Source organism: Oryctolagus cuniculus, chromosome 14 (genome assembly GCF_051225735.1).
Source record: "Oryctolagus cuniculus isolate XC-2025 breed Fujian yellow rabbit chromosome 14, ASM5122573v1, whole genome shotgun sequence".
Lineage (NCBI taxonomy): Eukaryota > Metazoa > Chordata > Mammalia > Lagomorpha > Leporidae > Oryctolagus > Oryctolagus cuniculus.
In genome coordinates this window covers 57,646,000-57,663,836 of record NC_142880.1, presented here as the reverse complement: position 1 = coordinate 57,663,836, position 17,837 = coordinate 57,646,000, and the positions used below count along the sequence as shown (strand labels likewise).

General features: G+C 38.3%; 1 protein-coding gene across 5 annotated transcripts in view; it reads right to left on the bottom strand.

Annotated features, from left to right (window-relative positions):
• Positions 1–17,837, bottom strand: part of CDH6 (cadherin 6) — a 144,120-nt gene that overhangs the window by 40,211 nt on the left and 86,072 nt on the right. The window lies entirely within an intron of this gene.

Genomic DNA, 17,837 nt, shown 5'->3' with positions numbered 1-17,837 from the left:
ATGTGGACTTTAAGAAATGTCATGGTTGTGAATCTAATATGTCACAGGGAAATCAGAGAAGAGTTGTGGGGAAAAGATGCTGTGTGGCAGTGCAGTAAACAAAGTTGTGAAAGTGGGTGGACAGCTTTGTGTTAAATCAGATGAATATTATTTTGTTAGGAAAATATAACTGTGATCAAGTTATGCCAAATTGAGGCTTAACTGAATTTAGTGTATATATATTACAGATAGTTTGCATATATATGCAAACATATCTATCTGTATGATGCATGCATACACAATGGTAACAAACTCACTTAGTGTGAAGATGGAGGGAGCATGTTGGGTATTTATGTCAGTAAGAAATGGACCTCTGGCTGTAATCCTCGATGGGATTAGAAGTTAGTTCTATTTTAGAGATTACAGGATTAGGTAAATGATGATATCTTTTAATAAAATTTCTGACTGCCCTTTTTTGTTTTGTTAAAATTTTATTTGTTATAAATATATATATATATATATTTCATATATACAGATTTAGGAACATAGTGACGCTTCCCCCCACCCCCCTACATGCCAATCCTTTCCCCACCCAGTTCCCACTCTTAATTATTAAAAAGATCTATTTTCAGTAAACTGAATGATCATATAATTAACCCTACTCTAAGTAAAAGAGTTCAACAAATAGTATGAAGAGAAAACAAAACAAAACAAAAAACACACAAAAAACTCTTTCTCAATGGAAGAGACAAGGGCTATAAACAATAATTGAATCTCAAAATGTCTATTTCACTCCAATACATTACATTTCAGATACTCTATATAGTTACCTTGGATCAGGGAAAACATATGATATTTGTCTTTTTGGGACTGGCTTAGTTCACTGAGTGTAATGATTTCCAGATGTGTCCATCTTGTTGCAAGACAGGATTTCATTTTTTTTTTACAGCTGAGTAGTACCCCATAGGGTATATATACCATGATTTTTTTGAAGATTTATTTATTTATTTGAAAGTCAGAGTTACACAGAGAGCGAAGGAGAGACAGAGAGAGAGGTCTTCCATCTGCTGGTTCACTCCCCAATTGGCTGTATTGGGCAGAGCTGCGCCAATCCAAAGCCAGGAGCCAGGAGCTTCTTCTGGGGCTCCCACATGGGTGCTTGGGCCCAAGGACTTGGGCCCTCTTCTGCTGCTTTCCCAGGCCATAGCAGAGAGCTGGATCAGAAGTGGAGCAGCCGGGTCCTGAACTGGCACCCATATGGGATGCCGGCACTGCAGGTGGCAGCTTAACCTGCTACGCCACAGTGCCAGCCCCACCATGATTTCTTTATCCAGTCAACAGTCGATGGACATCTGGGTTTATTCCAAATCTTACCTATTGTGAATTGCACAATGAGCATGGGGATACAGATCACTCCTTCATACGCTTATTCATTTTGGTTTGGGTAAATTCCCAGTAGTGGGTTGGCTAGATCATATGGTAGGTCTATATTCAGATTTCTGAGGTATCTTTATATTGTCTTCCACAGCAGATGCATCAATTTACATTCCCACCAACAGTGGACCAGGGTACCTTTTCCCCCACATCCTGACCAGCATTTATCATTTATCTGCATGAAAGCCATTCTAACTGGAGTGAGATGAAACCTCCTTGTGGTTTTGATTTGCATTTCCCTGTGGCTAGTGATCTTGATTTTCTTAAGTGTCTTTTGGCCATCTGAATTTCCTCTCTTGAAAAATGCGTGTTCAAGCCCTTGCCCATTTCTTAACTGGATTGTTTGTTTTATAGTTATTGAATTTATTGAGCTCTTTATAGATTCTGGATGTTAATCCTTTATCAGTTGTGTAGTTTGCAAATATTTTCTCCCATTCTGTTGGTTGCCTCTTCACTTTGCTGAGTGTTTCTTTTGTAGTGCAGAAGCTTCTCAGCCTGATGTAATCCCATTTGTCAATTTGGCTTTGATTGCCTGTACTTCTTGGGTCTTTTCCAAGAAATATTTGCCTCTGCCAGTGTCTTGCAGAGTTTCCTCAATGTTCTCTAATAATTTGATGGTACTGGGTCAGAGATTTATGTCTTTGATCCATTTTGAGTGAATTTTTGTTTAAGGTGTAAGGTAGGAACCTGGTTTCATGCTTCTGCATGTGGAGATCCAGTTTTCCCATCACCATTTGTTAAAAAGATTGTCCGGGCTCCAGAGATTGATTTTAGCTCCTTTTGTCAAAGATAAGTTGGTTACAACTTATGCATGGATTAATTTCTGGAGTTTCTATTCTGCTCCATTGGTATATAAGTTTTTTTGTCAATAGCAGACTGATTTGATCATAACTGCCCTGTAATATATCTTGAAATCAGGTTTTATGGTGCCTATAGCTTTGTTTTGTTTTATAAGATTGTATAAGATTGCTTTAGCTATTTGGGGTCTCTTGTGTTTCCATATGAATTTTAGCATCATTTTTTTTTCTAGATCTGCAAAGAATGTTGATATTTTGATTGGGATCACATTAAATTTGTAAATTGCTTTTGGTAGTATGGACATTTTGATAATGTTGAGTCTTCCAAACCATGAAGATGGAAGATTTATTCCATTTTTTAATGTCTTCTATTTCTTTCTTTAGTGGTTTTTAATTCTCATCTTAAAGATCTTTGATATACTTGGTTAAATTTATTTCAAGGTACTTAATTCTTTTTTGAGCTATTGTGAACGGGGTTGATTTTTTAAAAAAATATTTATTTATTTATTTGAAAGGCAGAGTTACAGTGAGGCAGAGACAGAGAGAGGGAGAGGGAGAAGAAGAGAGAGAGAGAGAGGTCTTCCATCTGCTGGCTCACCCCCCAAATGGTAGCAATGGCCAGAGCTGGGCCAATCTAAAGCCAGGAGCCAGGAGCTTCTTCTGGGTCTCCCACATGGGTGCTAGGGCCCAAGGTTTTGGGCCATCTTCTGCTGCTTTGAATGGGACTGATTTTTAAAGTTCTTTCTCAGCCATGACATTGTTTGTATATACAAAGGCTTTGATTTTTCATATTGATTCTATATCCTAACACTTTTGCAAACTCTTTCATGAGTTCTAATAGTCTCTCTGTGGATTCTTTTGGATCCCCTGTATATAGAATCCTGCCATCTGCAAATAGGGATTATTTGACTTCCTCCTTCCCAATTTGCATACCTTTGATCTCTTTTTCTTGCCTAATAGCTCTGGCTAAAACTTCCAGGACTGTATTAAACAGCCATGTCAAGAATGGGCATCCTTGTCTGGTTCTGGATCTTAGGTGGGATGCTTCCAGCTTTTCCCCATTCAGTAGGATGCTGACCGTGGGTTTGTCATAAATTGCCTTCATTGTATTGAGGAATGTTCCTTCTATACCCAATTTGCTTAAAGTTTTCATCATGAAAATATGTTATATTTTACCAAATGCTTTCTTTGCATATATTGACAAAGCCATATGGTTTTGTTCTTCAGTTTGTTAATGTGATATATTACATTGATTGATTAGCGAATGTATACCAGGGATAACTCCCACTTGGTCAGGGTGAATGATAATGCTGATGTGTTAGATTCAATTAGCCAATATTTTGTTGAGGATTTTTGCAACTATGTTCATCAGGGATATTAATATGTAGTTCTCTTTCTCTATTGTATCTTTCTCTGGCTTAAGAATTAAGGTGATGCGGGCATTATAGAAGGAGTTTGGGAGGATTCCCTACCTCTCAGTTGTTTTGAATAGCTTGAGAAGAATTGGAATTAGTTCTTTAAATGTCTGGTAGAATTCAGCAGTGAAGCTGTCTGGTCCTGGGATTTTCAATTTATTATTGATTCAATTTCTGTCTTCATTGTTGGTCTATTTAGGTGTTCTATGTCTTTATGATTCAATTTTGGTAGATTATATTACTGATTCAATTTCTGTCTTCATTGTTGGTCTATTTAGGTGTTCTATGTCTTTATGATTCAATTTTGGTAGATTATATGTGTCTAGGTTTCTATCCATTTCTTCCAGGTTTCCAATTTGTTGGCATGCAGCTCTTTGTAGTAATTCCTTATGATTATTTTTATTTATGTGGTATCTGTTGTTAACATTTCCTTTTTCATCTCTGATTTTATTGATTTGTATCTTCTCCCTCTTTTTTTGGTTAGTTGTGTGAATGGTGTATCAATTTTGTTTATTTTTTTTCAAAAAACCAGCTCTTCATGTCACTTATTTTTTGTAATTTTTGTTTTGATTTTGTTTATTTCTTCTCTAATTTTATTTATTTCCTTTTACTAATTTTGGGTTTGATTTGTTGTTGTTTTTCTAGGTCCTTGCGAGGCATTGATAGATCATTTATTTGCTGTCTTTCCAATTTCTTCATGTAGGCACCCATGGCTATAAACATCCCTGTTAACACTGCTTTTATTGTATCCCATAATTTTTGATGTGATATATTGTCATCTTCATTTGTTTCCAGAAGTTTTTAATTTCTCTTTTGACTCTTCTATTCACCAACTTCTTATTTTATTGTGCTGTATTTGACTGTTAATGATTTATTGTGAGTTAACTAATTTGTGCCTGATGATTATTTTGTACATTATGCTGATTATTTTCACAGGTTGAAGGCAGCATATTGTGGCAGGTTTCTACTTGTGGTTCAGCTGGGCACATGGCTGTTCAGCATTGTGATAAAGTTTTCATGATGGAATGTATGTGAACATGAAGCTTCAGTGTTCTCTGGCTTAGCCAGAATTTGTTTACTTTAGACATTGTTTTTCCTTTTTCCCATAGGCTACCATGTAAGTGAGGCAGTAACCTGAGGCACTGGCAAAGCCACAAGTGGAAGGAACTTGGGTTCAGAATAGCTTCCTACTTGACCACCCTGTAATGTGAGATAGTAATAGTAATGAAAAATAAAATCTGGGAATGGGTGTTTAGCCTAGCCCTTAAGATGCTCCTGTTCCACATTAGAGTACCCCAGTACCATTCCAAGCTCTGCCTCTTGATCCCAGCTACTGCCAGCGCAGACCCTGGGAAGCAGTAGTCATGGATCAAGTGATTGGGTTTTGCCTTCCATGTGGGACACCTGTATTGACTTTGTGGCTTCTGGCTCCTGACTCTGGCTATGGCCTTGGGCCAACCCTGGCCATTGTGCACATTTGGGGACTGAATCAGCTAATTGAGGTATCTGTCTGTCTGTCTCTCCTTCTCTCTATGTCTCTACCTCTCCTGTAAAAAAATCTAAAAAAAATCATACTTTAGTTATGTTTTTGAGATTTTTCTTTCATTTTTGTTGCAGAAGTTCTGCTTTTACTTTAACTCAGTGGGTCTAAAAGTGTGGTCCCTGGACCAGCAGCATGGGCGCCACCTGAGAACTAGTTGTCTCCAGAATCAGAAACTCAGTAGGGGAGGGAGGTGGGCAGCTAAGCAATCTATGTTCTAAGAAGCCTTCAGGTAATTCCCGTGAGTGTTCAAGTTTAGAATCACTGCTCTAACCAGTAAAACAATAATGGTCAGAAGCATAGACTTGGACAATTGAAAGAAATAGGTATAAATTTAGGATATCTACTAGTTGTATAACCATGGAGGAACTTAGTTAACCTCTCCAGATCTCATTTTCCTTATCCATGTGATAGAAATAATAATAATAATGCTTAATTTACAAGTAGATCTCTCTGTAAATAATCAAATAAACAGAACCTGTAATTGACTTGGCCAGCTATGCCTTGTATACCTGCTCCTGAAATCCTGGTGTCTTTTAAGCTTGTTCCTTAGGTCCCTCTCTTTTCTCATTTCATATACACACCCCAGTGAGATCATCTGTATGTTTTCATGGATTCAACTACCATCTATTTGCCATTGATATCCAAATTGATACATAACCCCAGGGAAGACCATTTTCTTAAATCTGGAGTCAAGGATATATTTGTCTCCCAGGCAGTTCTCTTAAGTCATTTACACTCAGTGTGTCCCAATTGATAACTTGATTTACAAATGTTTCCCTACTAAACTGCAAAGCTTCCCATTCACTTCTATATTCTGAGCACCTTAAGTGCTGATGCACTACAGATCCTCAGTAGTTAATGATGAATGAATGTTGTAAGGATTACATTAGACAAGGTATCAGTGATTAATAAAGGTTTGTGGCATATAGAAGACAATCAATACATCTTAGTATCTTCCATTCCCTTTCTTACTTGACTTTAGCATACTTCAGTATATCAAGAATATATTAGTACAGTCCTAGAATTACCATATGATACAGAAATCCCATCATTTCTAGATATTTACCCAAAATGTATGAAATAAATGTCAAACAGATGCTTGAATGTTAATTGGAGCATTATACACAATAGCCAATTCATTGGAATCAACTTAAGTATCCATCAATGGATGATTGGACAAAAATGGTTATATATAAACAGTTAATAAAAGAAGCAGTTCTGTCACTTGTGACAATGTGAATGTTATTAGAGAACATTACACTAAGTGAAAAAAGCCAAACACATACATTTGCTCCATGTTCTCACTTATATGTGGAGTCAATGGCACCTGGACTCATAGACACAGAGAGAATAGTCATTGCCAGAGGTTGAAGGGTGAGGGGAATACAGAAATAATAACCAAGTTTACTATAGGAGAAGTAAGTTTGATTTTTATGTTTTTGAGATCGCTTACCCAGTATTGTCAATATAGTTAATTGTTATGTACTGTATATTTCATTGTTGCTGAGAGGGTGGGTCTCAAATGTTCTTGTCATAACATCAAATGATTGAAGTGAGATGGTTGGTTGGATTGACTTGATCTTTCCATGTTATATTTAAAAAGTGATATCATGTACACCATAAACAACTTGTATATAATTAACTAATATTAATTAATTAATATTCTTTATGTACAAACAAATGTACAATATACATTCTTGAAGTTGCCAGGTAATTTAGCAATTACTACAAAACACATGGTCCAATATGAACAATCTGGGGGAATGATAGAATTTACTGCTTCAGATCTGAATAGTTTTCTTTATTAACCAATTAAACTTCAATTAAACAATAAAACTGCATCAGACTTGTTGATAAGAACAGACCAGCTATAAGTCCACTGAGTTCATTGGCCATTATAAATACACTGGGTTTGAAGTCAAAGTCATCTGTTAATGGTGAAGAATCTGCAAGGTTTTACTAAGCCTTTCAAATATTTCAAATATCATCTTTTTCAAATATTTAAAATATCACCTTGCAGAAACTAGTGGACAATGTTCCATTTCACAGAAACATTGTTTCATATTAAAAAAATTTGACTCTGTCAACCAAGATCATTTAGAAACACTATTGGCTTGAACAATTGTATAAGGCAATGAATGAACCACATTTAATAATTGCCTTCTACAAACTTGTAATTTAGACTTGGAAATACTGCCTCATATATATGTAAAAAAAGAATAAAAGCAGAAATTGGACAGTTGAGTACTATCATTAAGTATTAGTTAGGAACAACAAGGTAAGTGAAAAACTGGAGAACAGCATAGACTGAACCCCCGAGTTGAACAAGATGGAATCAGGGAATGTGAAACCCCTTTGATGGATTAGAAAGACTTGGGGAAGCTTAGATTACTGATGGGAGAAAAATGATTTAGCAACCATGAGCACGTGGCATGGTTTCAAGCCTCAGCATGGGAGAAAATCAGAGGAGGCAACGAGTATGTGCTTGGGGTGATAAAAGCTGTAAAGTCAGCAAAAATAGAAGCACTCCATCCCTTGCACAGCCACATATTTTCTCACACAGCACTCACATGTGCAGGGGAACATGCAGCTTTTTAATATTTTTTATAGCTATTCCTGAAGCCCTAATCCCATTGACTATTAGAAACACAAAATAGGTTGAATATTGAGTCAATAACTTAGTGCAATCTAATAAAGCCTGCCTGATTCAATAATACAGTCTATTTAGATAACTCTTTTAGATATCTTAGCCTTTCTGGTTTCTTTCTCCTCCTCTTTGGTCCAGTTCAGGATGAACCAGGGTGTATGAAGGAAAGGAATGCATGTGGTCTATATCAGTGGGACATTTTGGAGACTTTGGACTAGGATCCAGGTGACTAGTTTCATCCTACTTCTCACCCTTTGTCCCAGTTGGCATTCCTTACCCAATGCCTGATTGTGGCATCTTTATTGCTCTTGGCACATGTGGTCCTTGCCACAAGATTGCTTTGTCCTTGGTAGGTACCATCTATGGGGCCAACCAACCTCTTTCACCCTAGAGAAGCCCAGGCAGCCTCCTGAGAATGAAACAGGGCTTCTCTCATCGCCTGACTTCCCCAAAGGGAAATGGGAAAACACTGTGTTTTCACCTTCGCCCATGACCTTACTGCTGGCCCCTTGCTCTGTGACTTCAGTGTATGTGTCTCAGGGCTGCAGAACTGAGACTGTAAAATCCCCTCCGGTTTCAGGAATATCCCAGCATGTGAGTTTTACTTGAAGGAAGAACCAATTCCCACTATAAAATCCCAGAAGATAACTGTGGGTGGGGGTAGGTGGAAACATGACCTATAGTCCACAGCCTGGCACAAATCATATTCGGTGGCTACATTTATAAATGTGTGTGGGTGAGTTTTATTTCAGTTGGCTGGGCCCATTTCTTGATAGTTAAATGAGCTCTAAAACCTTTTTTTTCCCCCGGACAGACGTTGGGATCAGGCTGCCTCCATTTCCCTTGTTCTTTTTCTATTACACCAGGTTGCCTCTAATGACCTGTACAGGTGCTATTTTTCTAGACAATATATAGACAACTTAATTAATTTTCATTAGCATTCTCTTCTGTGATTCATCATCTGACAATTGGTCTGGCTGGGATTTGAAAAAATACTAAAAGCAGATATTTATTAAACCCATACTATGGGCTTGACACGTACCGACCTCATCACATGGATTCTGTAATTTGTCGCTTAACATGAGCTTATTCTTATCCCCATCTTAACTGATGAGGAAACTGAGGCTACACAGGAAATGAGAAACTTCTCGGCTTTTGATTTCCTGTGGATATTTACATTCAGTTCTATGAAAAGTGATTAAAAGCTTACACTTTGCCAACCGATATTTTAAGTGCTGAGTAACAAGAACTGTGTAATTCATTGTCTTCAACCTCTGCACTGTTGACATTGTGAACTGGTTAACTGTTGCTTTGGGGAGTTGTTCTGTGTATTATATGATGTTTACGAGCATGTCTGGTCCCTACCTGTTGGATTCCATTAGTGTCTCCTTAAATTGTGACACCCAACAATGTCTTCAGATAATGGCAAATGTCTCTGGGGGGCACAAAATTGAGAAATACTGATCTGATTCCCTATGTTTGTATGTATGTATATATATGTATGTAGGGGTATGAATGTATTTATCTGTCATCTTTCCTTTTTTAAAAAAACAGACTTTATTTTAAAAATTATTTATGTATTTGATATATTGGAAAGTCTGTGTGTGTGTGTGTGTGTGTGTGTGTGAGAGAGAGAGAGAGAGAGAGAGAGAGAGAAGAAAAAAAAAGAGAAAAAAAAGATCTTCCATCTGCTGGTTAATTTCTCAAATGCATGAAATAGCCAGGGTTGGACCAAGCTGAATCTGGGAGCCCAGAACTCAGTACAAGTCTCCTATTTGGGAGGCAGGGAACCAATTGTTTGAGCCATCACCTGCTGCCTTCTGGGGTGCACATTAGCAGGAAGCTGTAATGGAGAGTGGAGCCAGGATTTGAATCCTGGATACTCTGATTTGGGATGTGGGCATCCCAAGCAGTTTAGCTGCCACACCAAATACCATTCCTGTCTATCATCTTTCATCTCTCCATCCACCCTTCTTTCTGTCCTTTTATCTTTTTTTCTCAATATGTTTTCAAGGCTTGTAACCTTGAAAACAAAAATGATAGCATAAGGGGTTCTGCATTAGCAGAGATTCAGCATGACCCCACTGAGGCCAATCTTTTGTCTTTTGTTAGACTTCATAACCATCAAAATAGATTTTGTGTTATGTGGAGGAGAATTTTTGACAAAGTGCTAAAAGCAAAAGAATTTTAAGTCTAAATGCAGGGGAAATGTATTAATTCCCTTGACACTTCTCTTTTACACTCAATACCTGGAATTTAATGTCACAAGTATAAGAGCAGCTACTCCATGAATACAACATCCGTGCTTTCATAGTTGCGGAGGGAAGAATAATGCCTTTGACTCCCGTGATGTCCACATCCTATTCCTGGAAGCTGTAACTGTGTTTCCTTACAAGGCAGGGACTTTATATATAGGATTAAGGTAAAGATTTGAAGATGGGGAGATTTTCCTGGATTATCCAGAACCCCAGCTATTCACAAAGGTCCTTGTAATGGAAAGCGGGATGGAGAGTTGGAGTCAGGGAAGGAAATGTGATGATGGAAGCTGTGAGATGAAGAAAGGGGGTGGCGAGGGAAGAAAGAGAGGAGAGAGAGAGAGAGGAGAGAGAGAAAGAGGGAGAGAGAAAAAGAGAGAAAAAAAAGAAGAAGAGGAAGAGGAGGAGAAGGAGAGAGGGAGGGGGAGGGGAGGAGGAGGAAGAGGAAGAGGCTGCTGCAGCAGCAATATGAAGATGCTAGGTTGCTATGCTGCTGGCTTTGAAGATGGGGGGGGGGGCCATAAACCAAGGAACACAGGTGGCTTCTAGAAGTAGGACAAGGCCGGGAAAAAGATTCTCCCCTGCAACCTGGGTGAATCCACCCTGTGGACACCTTGATTTTAGCCCAGGGAAACCCATTTCAGACGTATGACTTTTAGACATTTGACTTCCAGAATTCTAAGATGATAAATGCACGGTGTTCAAAGCCACTCAATTTATATTTGTTACAGCAGCAACAGTTCCTTAGTTCTGGAATTCAGGAACTGAAGCTGCATATGCTCTTCTAGAATCCCAGTGAATGAGGGAAGAAAAGGAACCCTTACTGAGTACTTGCTACACGTCAGGCACTGCAAGAATGCCTCATCTATCATGTCAGTTAATTCTCAAAATGACTCCAGGAGAGACTGTATGTTCTCCACTTGGCAGATTAGGAAACTGAGGGCTTAAATAACAGAGGTTAAATAATTTAAGGGCAGAACCGGGAAGGGCACCAAGACCTGCTTGACTCCAAAGTTTATGCTCACTCTCATCAGAGCTGGTTGCTAAAGCAACACTTCCCACGATGACTACAAACATTTCTGTAGTCATTATATTTATTACATTAGACCCAAGGCTAAGTTATTTGTAAATTCTATTGGCACAAATGATACAAACTGTAATAGATGTTATTGTTCACTTGGGATATATTAATTAAACAAATGTCTTTTGCTTTATTAACTGCAAGAAGTTGTTTCCCCAAAAAGGCATTGTTTATTGCTTTTTGCTTGGCTTTTGAAGTTCAAGGTCTGTCTCATCTTGGCAGACTATGACATTAGTCTCAGCTCCCGCTTAGTCTAACATTTTCATTTTCAAAAAGCCAGTGGTAAATCAAGTGGAGAGCCAGATACCTAGTCAAAAATTGATTTAGTAAGGCATTGTAACTCACCACTTAAAATTCTTCCTTTTTGCCTTACAGTGTAATCTCTTCAGCAATTGCCAACACTCTCTCCCCACCCCCAACTTTTTTCTCTTTCTCTCCCTCTTTCTTTCTGGCACATGCACCTTGTAGGAAAACATTAATAGATAAAATGTAGGCATTTGAGGCACAATGATTCAAGTGGAAGAATTTTTTTAAAATGTATTCCTTATTAGTTATTGGACTTTTTCCAAAATGTGTTATTCATCCAAGTTAAAAAATATATTATATATGATACTCTTATATTTTGACTCTTAGAGAAAGTAAAGCTATACTTTTACAAAGTAGTTTTCGTGAAGGAAGGAGTATTTATTATTCAGACCGTTAACTCTTCAGCATTCTGTATGTGTGCAATAAAAGAAGATTACAATGAATTTCATAACCACACACAGTCAGGAAATAATGGCGGGCATGTCTCGGAAAGAAGATTGCACGCTCACTGATTAGGTTTTCTTACTTTGGAACCAACTTATACGTTCCAAAATGATTTCAAATCTCCTTTCCCCTCTTGCTTTAACGTAACAAACTGATAGGGATGACCAATGAGGAGAAATGGATATTGTCCTGTGACCACGGCGGGAGTGTGTCCTCACTGTGAGGTCAGTGCCGTGAACTTGAATGCTCTTCTCATTAACCTCCCACTCTTAAGCATTTGTGTGGCTGTTCCCTTTGCCCACTGTGTATGAAATATTCTCTTAATAATGTGGTGTATGGAGACACTTAACTCTGTCCTCACATGCAAAAGGACTGACTTGGGCTCCACTGGAAGAGTGATTATGCTAATTGCTTGAGGAATGCTTGTAGATGTGAAAGCATCCTATAAACTGTAAAGCCACAAAAATGTGAAAAATATCATCACAGATCCTTATCTCCCTATAAACTTTCTATAATTAGTCTGCTGAAAAATAACCCATCCTCCCTGTTAGCTGCCAGGAGATGATTTGAATTTTCTCTGCTGTCTTTCCCCATCTTGAACTTGCCCCTTGTTTAGCTGTGGCTGGATGGTTTGCCTTGCAGTCTGTATTCTGACAGTCACATTTCTAAGTTTGAATTCAAGTGAAGGATGTTGACACTTGAGAGAAGTTAAAATTGAATAAAGTACTGCCACGCAGATTTGCCCAAGTCACTTAATTTCCTTGATTTGATTTTAAAATTCACTTTCCCTTTAAGAGGCAGATGACAAGACTACCACCAAGCTCATTGCTTTCATATGAGGCACACAGCCTCCCTTTTCTTCTCTAAATTGGGAGCATAGATGGAACATTCAAGACACAAATATGATAAGAAAGTTCTGCTCTACCTGGTGCCTAGAGGAGAAGCGAATTCCTGGAGGGTGTTTACCATCATTGGGCTCCTCATCTCCCTTCCAGAAATTTCCACATCTATTAAAGAAATGCTCCAGATTGTTACCTTTATGACTTATGAAAATAGAACCTTCAAACCTGCTGAAGTTTTGCGTAGCTAGATGAAAGCCGACCTTTCTTTGCCTATCCTCTCGCGTGTTTCTCTTGCAAATTGCACTCACAAGCAGTAGAAAGCGTGAAGGTGGGATTACTTTACAGAAATGGTGAGTTTTCTCGTGAGAACTCTAACATAGTTGATTAGAAGACAGACTTGGTTTAAACAAAGAGGATTAATCATCATATAGAATTTTTCTGTGTCTGTATTATCACAGTTTTCTCTATAGCTGATTTTTTTTTTGGTGGAACATCACAATCAACATAGAATCTAAATGATTTCTTTTCTACTGAACACTTGAATTGTTGCACAACATGGCTTCTGAGGAATTTTAAGAAAAGGAAATCGCTTTCTATTGGCTGTTGCCCGTTTTGTTTCCAATGTTCTTCTACTAAGACCCTAAATGATATCTGATTTTCATTTGTTAAAGTCTTAGTGGGACTAACTGTCATGATATATTATTATTTGGTATGTCTTTACATTTATTGTTAATTTATGCACTTATAACTGTGCTCCCTTTAGTTTTTCTGGTTTACACAGGAGGCTTGAATTTCTCCTGTTGTATCATAAAATAGCTGTGTCATTTTGATTTGAAATTTCCAGAGGTAGTTTCTGCAGATTTTCAGTTGTCAACTGAATGACACAAAACACTATCAGTAATGTCTGTAGCAAGCCATTGCATCTATAAATCAGAAGGCATGGAGAAGATGTATATATAACTATATAGTTAATAATGCTGTATTTTATACTGGAAATTGCTAGAGATTATCCATGTTCTCACCACACACACACACACACACACAGTGGTAACTATGTAAGGTGATTGATATGTTAATTAGCTTGATTACAGTAATCATTTCATCATGTGTACATATATCAAATATCATATTACATTCCTTAAATATATGCAGTTTTTATTTGTAAATTACATTTAATAAAGTTGGGGATAAGTTGGGGAGCAGTTTAGATAACAAGATGAATTTTTTTCTTTTGTGGTCATTGTCGCTTAATTCAGTAGGATTTGGCTATATCCAATATGCAAAATCTGTGCTAGGCACCACTGGGGATACAAAGATGAGTAAGACATGTAGCCTAGGATTTTGAAGGATTTACAAGGACCTAAGTATTCAAAGGTTTAAATTTATTTTCTCAACTATAGATAATATAGAGCAGCCTCAGAAGTGAATAAAAAACACCTCAATATATTTAAGGCCAAATTTTCACTTTTTTTTTTTTTTTTTTGACAGGCAGAGTAGACAGTGAGAGAGAGAGACAGAGAGAAAGGTCTTCCTTCCTTTGGTTCACCCCCCAGTGGCCGCTACGGCTGGTGCACTGCGCCAATCCGAAGCCAGGAGCCAGGTGCTTCCTCCTGGTCTCCCATGGGGTGCAGGGCCCAAGCACTTGGGCCATCCTCCACTGCACTCCCGGGCCACAGCAGAGAGCTGGCCTGGAAGAGGGGCAACCGGGACAGAATCTGGTGCCCCAACCGGGACCAGAACCCGGGGTGCTGGCGCTGCAGGCGGAGGATTAGCCAAGTGAGCTGCGGCACTGGCCCAAATTTTCACCTTAAATAGGAATTAATTATTTTGCTTGCAAAAAGGAAAAACATCTAGGATAACTAAACAATTAAATCAATCATAAATTTTCTGCAATAAAACTTTGGTTCAATAATAAGGAGATTGTGATTTTTAATTTTAGCTTCCTTATTCAAATTTTCTATCAAAGAGAAACAAGACTTTGGTGTTTGGTGCAGCAGTTAAGATGCTGCTTGGGCTGCCCCCATCCCATATTAGAGTCCCTGGGTTCGAGTCCTAGCTGTGCTTTCAATTCCGGCTTCCTGCTCGCATGCACCTAGGATGCAGCAAGTGCTGACTCAAGTACTTTAGTCCCTACCACCAACATGGGAGATCCGGGTTGACTTCTAGAATACCGGTTTCAGCCTGACCCAGTCCTGGCTGTTGCAAGCATTTGGGAGAGTGAACCAATGCAGAGATCTGTCTCTCTTTCTTGGTCTTAGGGAAAGAAACAAGGCCTAATTTACTCTAGCGTTTCATGGCAATTGAAATCATACAACCCTGAGTTGTAGAGTGCTGATGTTTACAAATGAAATAACCGAAACCTTAATTGGAAAAGCTATCAAAGCTACAAGGCTTGTCCAATCATGTGAAGTACACTTTGCATTTTGTTTTTCTTTTGGTTCCTATGATAACGACAGCGTCACGTTTTTATCCTGTTTTTATCCGTCCTTAAGACTGTGTTGATGAGTCATTTTCCAGCTGCCATAGCTTCCTTGGCACTATCTTCTGGCCCATAACACCTGACTCACAGAACACCGTGGAACATGACTGGAGCCACCATCTGTTCCCCCTTATTTCCTCTTTCTCTTCATTTCTCCTGCTGCTTGGAAGGCACACTGCACACTTCATAGCACACTTCCTTCCCTCCTCATACAGGGGTCTTTCCTTAGGTCCTTATCAGTAAGCGTGGCACACCAGGCTCTGTTCTACGTCCTTTCTGTGTTTTGTCTTACTTAATCCTCACCTCAGTCATTTTATGACTCCCCTTATTTAACAGTTGAGGACTTGCTGACAAAACACAGGTAGTCAGCAGTACAGCTGGGGCTCAGTCAGTCTGCCTCGCTATTAACTTACACTCTCCAGTGAATAATCAGTGAATGAATGAAAAGCATTTTATTTCTAAATCTATTCAAAAAATGCCATCGCCTAGATAACTCCTTCAATTGCCTTCTTAACTCCAATCTCCACTCCCTCTAGTCAGCATTAAATTCCACACACAGAATGATATTTCAGACTTCTTGCTATGCCTCTGCTGCTGCCCTCAAGTCCTTTAAAACACACCGACTCACCTAAAATATTTATTCATATATTTCACACATGTATACATTTTAATCTTCAAAAATGCCTCTTTTCCTGGGTTTATATATTCTCTGTGAACAGAAAGCTGAAAGGAACTATAAATGTTTCCCCTGTGAAAAATTTTGACATGCTGCCTTTTTTTTTTCTTATTACAGGTCATGAAATTTCAAATTTGATTCCTTACTCTGGCCTTTGAGAACACTTGTTATTTCTATTCACTTATCAATAATGGCAGTAACAAATCTTTTTCTTATTTTCTTATGGGGAATAAGTTTGCTTTCAACCACTCACTTCCTTAGTGCCAGCTGGAAAGATAAGCTTGCAGAGTCCTGATATGTTTCCTGTACTCACGTGGATTATATTTGTCATCTTGATAACTGACAACATACAAGCTGGTAGGAAGGTGAAGTTGGCTACTGGTGGCCAACATCTGCACAGAAGCAGTTGCCTCCTTGAGGTTCCAGTGGTACACTAAAATCTAAACATTAATTTCTAGATTTGATGTAGGTGATCAAATGAAGAACCCCTGTACTAGAAGCCTATTTTTGATAAAATGTGTGTATAGTGCAAGGAAGACACCTTTTAATTTTGGCTAGAGAGATGGGGGTCTCTAAAAGTTAAATTTATAATTCTGGTTATGCTATATTCTAGGGTAATTTGCTATATAATTATATATAAATATAATAATTGCTATATATTATATATATAATTATGCTATAATCTAGGGTAATTCTAGGGTATATTCATGGTAATGAAAACAGCAATGGTTTGAGAATCTCTTGATAGTTAAAAATATTATTTATTTATTTAATGTATTTGAAAGTCAGAGAGAGAGAGAGAGAGAGAGAGAAAGAGAGAGAGTGATTTTCCCTACTCTAATTCACTCCCTAAATGTTCACAATAGCTGAGGGTTGGGCAGGTCAAAGCTAGAAGACCAGAACTCAACCTGGATCTCCCATGTAGGAGGCAGGGACCAAACCACTTGAGCCACCATCTGCTGTCTCCAAGGTTGTGCATTATAAAAAGTTGCAATCAGGAGTGGAACTGAGACTTGAAGCCAGGCGTTTCAGCAGGGACACGGGCATCCCATGTGGCGCTTAACTCCTGTGCTGAAGGCCTGCCGCTCTATTGACAGTTGACTACCATGCGTCAGGGATTTATTATCTGATTCTTGACATGGAGGTAAAATAGCTCCACTGGAAACAAGAGAGGATCAGAATTCGTAACTCTCCTTCATTCACCTTGATCCCTCCACTTTGTTCAACAAATTGAATTCAAACAGGAGGCTCCAGGATTCCACAGGCAATAATAGAATGAAAGTTGGGGGATTTGGGATTGGTCCATATTTAATGTTTTCTGTGTTCCATTGCTAGTTCTGTGGCCTGGGAAGTTAAATAGTTGCCTTTGGGTTTATGACCAAAGTCACACATTCTAACTTTTTTGCTCTCCACATGAGCTATGGTGCATAGGGGGAAGTATAAGAGTCAGGAAATTGCCACATATGGTGTTTCCTTAGCTTCAAATAGTAAATTGAAGCTTTTGTCAATAAGAAAGGGATCTCAGTTGGTCAACAGCAGAAACAAAATGAGGATTCCTGCCAACATTCACAGCTGTTACTTTACCATTTTTCAAAAGTACATTCAGTGATTGAGTGCATGCTCACACTTCCTCTTAAATACACTAACCAGTTGAAGTATAAAAATGCTAAATGGCTCAGCATTAAATTTAAATGATGAAAAAGAAAGATGTGCCCAAGGCAGTTGCTCTGACTCAAGGAGAAAAGATGATTGCAGGTCATTGAACCAGAACAGAAATTTAGAGAAGGTTATCAAGGGAAAGAAAAAGACACATTTTAAAATCACAGTGACCAAAAAGATCACTAATTGCGTATCTAATTTAAAAATTCTCACATATAACTATTTTGAATATCACTGATGTATTCTGGAAAGTAAAATCAAGAAAAAGTAAAAGGAATGT